Below are 6079 nucleotides of genomic sequence, written 5' to 3' on the forward strand. Positions count from 1 at the left end.
TTTACCTGTGCTGCTACATTCCCCCGCCCCCTCCCCCCACCCCAGCTTGCCCCTCACCCCCTGATGCCTCCATTTCTGTTTTCAATGACTAGCTTTCTTGCCAGTATTGCATGCCAGAGCAGCTTCTGGTGTCTTTACTATTCCTTCCATCTAGGACCAGCAGACACACCAACTGCACATACTTCCTTAGCCTGACAAAGGGTTTTTCAACCTGAAAGCTTCCTAAGATATATTTTTCTAACTATTTCAGTTTTTTTCATAATAAACATATAAACACAAGATAAGCCATCACAGCTTGACAGCTGTCAGGCTTTGTGGCCACAACAGGCCCTAGCAGGCCTGCAGTTTTCACCCACCTGTGTCTTACTATACACACAGTGTCACCTATGTCATGAGTTTTGCAGTTTCCAAGAAACCCCTGCACCTATCTGCTTGAAACTTGGAAGGCTGTGTGGCCTCAGCAAGAGCTACCATACCTGCAAGTTTCATGTGAATCAGCCAAAAAACAACCAGGTTATAGGTATTGAATTGATTCCCTATTATGCCCTATGGCAGAATCTCCAAATCTCTCTGAATAGGCTCCGAATCTTTTCTGAATTGATTTGGCCAAATTGAATTGGAAAAGCAATTCGAATCTCTGAATTGAATTGCCTGAATGTGAATTGGCTGAATCCGAATTGAATAGTTGCCAATTTGCACAGGCCTACCAGTTACCATATACCTGGCTTGATGTCTGAGCTCCCACTGCTATGACTTGCTGGATTGGCTCTGCTGCATGCATGGGCTCCCTGCTCAAGCCCCCTGCTCTGGCTCACTGTGTCAGCCCCATTGCAGGTCCTGGATTTCTCCTGTGTGTCTTGCCTGCTGCAGCCTGTCAGCAGTGGTCCCACTGGAGCTCCTGTCTCTGCTGCTCATTTCACCAGCTGCAGCCATATAGGATCAGCTCCCCTGAGTCTCTGCTGTAAGACTCACTGACTGTAGCCCATCACTCCTGCTCTCTCTGTCTCTCTCCTGAACATTGTTTCACATGCACAAGCCCCAGCTTCCCCTGGCTTCCTTCTCCTTTCCTCAGCAACCTGCTGGAAACTGGAGTCTGGCTACCATTGTAGTCCATTACAAACGTAGCTTACACATTCCCCATGGTTTCTAGCAGAAAGAATTACCCACAGTGAGCTTGGCACTGAGGTCTTTTGTATATAAGTAAGCAGCTGATGTCTATTGATACTTCAGTTTCATTTTAAACTTTAGATTGATCCTAGAACTTCATCCAGCCACACTCCAAACTCAATGTTTTATACATTTTATACAGAGAGCTAGATGAGGCTTCCACTGAAACCCCTCCTTTCTAATGACTATAGAGGGTTACTAGTGAAGGACAGAAACACTCCTGTCTCTACATTTTCCCTCAGGGATTAGCACACTGTCTTAACAGCATTTCCAGAACTGGGATAAGCATTTTAGAAGTGCCTAAGTAGGTTAGAATGCTAAAATTAATTTTCAAAACAGAGATGTGCGTATTTAGGAGCCCAAGGGTATGTCTTCACTGCAGCTTACCCAAGAAGATGGGAAAATAAGCCTGCACTAAACTATGTGGTATAGCTAGACTGTTCCCAGTACCCAGAAATAGTCAGGGATATAAATTTTTTATACCGTGCTGCCAGGGTGCTGTCCCCACCAAGATACAATTATTAGCTTTGTTGTGTAGTCACTACTCACTGTGTCCTCTAGTTCCTTTTCCTTATTGCATAAAAATTACACATTTCCAATTATGGCACTGAAGAATTTGTACATAAGAGCTATTTAGACAGATAACTTTCAAAATTCCATTGCTCATAAGAAAACCTGAATGCAGTTGTGAATATGGCATATAACTGTTTATGCTCTTGGAACTAGCCCAAATGTTGGTCCCAATCCTGCTTTCTTTGAGGCAAACATCTGTAAGTAACTGCTTAAAGACTCAAAAGGAAGCTTATTTTGAGAAATTCTTGCATTTTTTTCTAGCTGCATGGGGTTCAGTGTAAAACTGGTGAGTGAGAAGCACACGTACTTGAATAGCATACTGTGGGTCACACCTTTTTTTCACTATCACATTGTGTGAAAATAGATAATGAGCAAGCATTCTGTAGCACTTGATTTTGTAAGTTAGACCTTTTCTCCATTGCAGATAGGGAAATAGCCTTCTAATGAACACTCCTTTTCAGCTGGCCCCAAAGAAGTTGGCATAGTGATGTCAGTCCTGTAAGGCAGGGAAGGTTCAAAGAACTGTATGGAACCTAGTGCAAGAGCCATGGGAAACTATTGTACCTTGATGTCTCTAGCTACCATGCACTATTCCTATTACTATATTTCATCTGGATATAGCTGCATTTTGATGCTGGACAAAGCAATGCCTAAACTGTGAACTGCAAGGTGGTAGCAGTTGTATGGAACTAACCTCTTCCACATGATTAGAAACACTGAGTCATGGAACTAATCTTTGATTCTTGTGCTGAGACTCCATTTGGAGAAATTACAGGGAGAAATGTTACCCTTTCATGTCTTTCAAGAGGACAGGGCTAACTCATCACACATGGCATATTCAATCAGTTGGCAAAGTACTCTGGGATCTATTTGTATGAAAAAAAATACTGTACGTTCAAAATCATTATCATATCTAAAATAGATAATTTGAATGAACCATGTCACGGCTGGTAAAGCAAAAAAACCCGCTGGCTTGCATCCATAGATGCTTCTCAAGCAAATCGCAGGATGTCATCCTTCTGCTGTACTCGGCTTTGGTGAGGCCACAGCTGGAGTACTGCATACAATTCTGGGCTCCACGATTCAAGAAGGATGTCAAGAAGCTTGAGAGAATCCAGAGGAGAGCCACGTGCATGATCAGAGGGCAAGAGAACAGGTCTTATGAGGAGAGTCTGAGAGCCATGGGACTCTTCAGCCTGGAAAAGCGCAGGCTCAGGGGGGACCTGGTGGCAGCCTATAAGTATATAAAGGGTGTACATTACATATAAAGGATCTGGGGGAATAGCTGTTCACCAGAGTACCCCAAGGGATGACAAGATCCAACGGTCACAAACTCCTCCAAGACCGTTTTAGGCTGGACATACGGAAAAACTTTTGTACTGTCTGAGCCCACAATACCTAGAATAGACTCCCTCCAGTGGTGGTGCAAGCACCTACTCAGGACTGTTTTAAGAAATGTCTGGATGCTTATCTTGCTGGGATCCTTTGACCCCAGCTGATTTCCTGCCCCTGGGGCAGGGGGCTGGACTCAATGATCTTCCAAGGTCCCTTCCTGCCCTATGAAATCTATAAAACCCTGTTGCCATAGGCAGTAATTATCAATTAAAATAATCCATTGTTATCAAATAAGAGTACACAGACATTAGAAAAGAGCTGTCATTTTTCTTGTAATCTGCTATAGTACTTTAAGTATTATGCATTATGTGAGACATTTGCATAAATAAGCACAGGCAATTTTGTGTTGGGTAATTACAGGTCCATCAAAACTGGAATCAATTAAAAAAGAAAAAAACCAAGAACATAGTTCTCAACAAAATGCAGAACTCAGTTTCTTTTAAAAAGGAATGCTGAAATGAAAAGATGCACATGTCTCTCCATAGTAAAAGACAATATTAATAGCAAAACAAGCAAAAGGCCCATATTCTAAGGACTGAGTTACAAAAAGCTCTCAAATTGACCCCCAGTGTTCTGGAAGATAGCCCAGTGTGGAATGAGGGAGTAAGAGAAAGAGAAAGACAGAAACGGCAAAAGAAAATTTAGATGTGTACTGTATCTTCTGGGACATTGACTGAGCACGCTGGGAAATGACACAATGGAATTTTACTGGTAGTTTCTCCACTGCTACATGTTTAAATTATGCAACACATGTTTGATTGGTGGCTTCTTTGTGCTGACAAGTGCCCGGTCACTTCATCATCCTGGCAAAAGAGAACATCACTTCAGGGGAAGTGAGGTTAGAAATAAAACAAGTCTCCTCTTCTCCCTTCCTCTCTCCCCCACAATTTGGCAGAAAAACATCACCGTACGGGATTGGAATTTCCTCCTTAATATAGGCAGACAACCTTGAGAATCAGAAGCAAAAGCTCCCAGATAGTCTGGGAATTTGGCTGCCTCTGTGGCAGATACAATAAACAGCTTCAGAAATAATTGTGTATTTCAGTGAATCACTTAGCCCATAAGATAACAGTTAAGTTGACATTTTGTGTGCAAGAAATGAAACTGATTACTCATGTTCCTTTTTTTTCTGTAATATGTTTGCAAAAAAGTAACTGACAGCAGTGTAGCCTGGGTGCAATAATGTTACAGCACATTGGCAAAACAACAACCTCAAGAGTTTTTGGCCCCAGACAAAGCTCTGTCTAAAATTCTTTCATGTTGTAGGGCGATAAATGTTACTATCTTCCCAGTGCATCGTGTGGTAAGAAATGACTGATGGGAACTGCAAGGAGTGCAAGAAATCTGGTAGTTTTGGGTTTTTTACTTTTTCAAGAAACATGTCACACATAATGTTTGCTCTTCAGCTTGCTTTCCTATATTGTTCTCAAACATGGTAGCATAGATGTAACTTAGAGGTAAGTATATTAAATTTCAAGCATATATATGTTATTAACTGCAGATGACTAGACAATTTCCATTAATGGTATTTTTGATCCTTAAAGTAATATTAATTTTCATGTGATAAACCATTAGATGACAGATCAGAAAATACATCCCATTCCACCATGGAGTATACAAATTCACTGCCAGAGAGATGCACATTCTGATTTCAGACTCTTGCTCTAAGATTTCAGACAGTGATTTTTTTCCCTACTTGCTTCTCTCACTCTCTCTTCAACAACAAATTCAGTGAGGTTACAAGGATCTATTTATTTCTTTAGGCTTGTACCATTTATCCTATCACATTTTTAAAAAAAATGTTTTTCTAATAGTATTAAAAGTAGATTTATTTGTACTGCATTCATCACAAGCATTAATTTGCTATACAAAAAGGAAGTCAAGAGGTTTGAAACTGACTGCTTACACTGTATGCAGATGTCCCACATCTCTGCCTGCAACAAGCACTGGTGAGTCACACTAGCTTACAGATTTACTCTTACTTGTAGGATTTTTACCTACAGGTGTGTGATGTGTGTGTGCTTGGTGTGGCAATATATGAATTAATGGCCCTATATGAACCAAGTTAATTTCATTTTCCACTGAAATATAGCCATCCATGGGGTAAAATGTAGCAGCCATTCTGTAAAGGAAGCTCTTGGAGGAGCTCTGAGAAGACCTTACTCTATTGAAATCACTGGACTCTTGCCATTGATTTCAACTAGGCCAGGATTTAAATCCTGAAATCTAACACAGTACTTCCATCAGTTAGAATCAAAGAGAATGGCACAAGGGTTAGATAGACAAGTAATATTTAATTACAAGCTGTTGTGAAGGAAGATAAATTATATTCAGGGTACAGAAATGTAAGAAATAAGTACTGTGTCCTAAGAAGGAAGGCAGAAAGGAATATGTTCCTAGGAGCTCTCTGCAAAGGGCCTTGTCCCTGTTTAAATTTCTCCCATCACAAATGAAATGAGGTCAACCACCATCCTCTCATGGCTTCCTACCATGTTGATTGGGGACCCATCAAACACTAGAAGGTAAATAGAGCTGAGAAGATGTGGGTAGGACAGGATTAGAGGTCAGAAACCTTAGTTACAGGAGGTTACATTCATGTTTGCACACTGTCCTCCTATTGCACTGTGATCCTTGAGTGTCGATGCAGATTCGGATATGCTGGGATGCAAGATGTTTGGGACTCAAACTATATCCTAGGCAAGCTGTTCGAGAAAATTATTCTGGCACACATCCATGAGGGTCCAGCAGGGGACTGCATGCTTAGGGGCAACCAACACGGGTTCATCAGTGGCAGGTCCTGTCAGACCAACCTGGCGGCCTTTTACAATCAGATCACTAGATCATTAGATGCAGGGGTAGCAGTGGACATAGTCTTCCTGGACTTCCGGAAGGCTTTTGACACTGTCTTTCACCCCGTTCTCATTAAGAAACTGGGGGGCTGTGG

The sequence above is a fragment of the Gavialis gangeticus genome, unplaced genomic scaffold, assembly GCF_001723915.1.
Source record: "Gavialis gangeticus isolate Ggan-Ray unplaced genomic scaffold, GavGan_comp1, whole genome shotgun sequence".
Lineage (NCBI taxonomy): Eukaryota > Metazoa > Chordata > Crocodylia > Gavialidae > Gavialis > Gavialis gangeticus.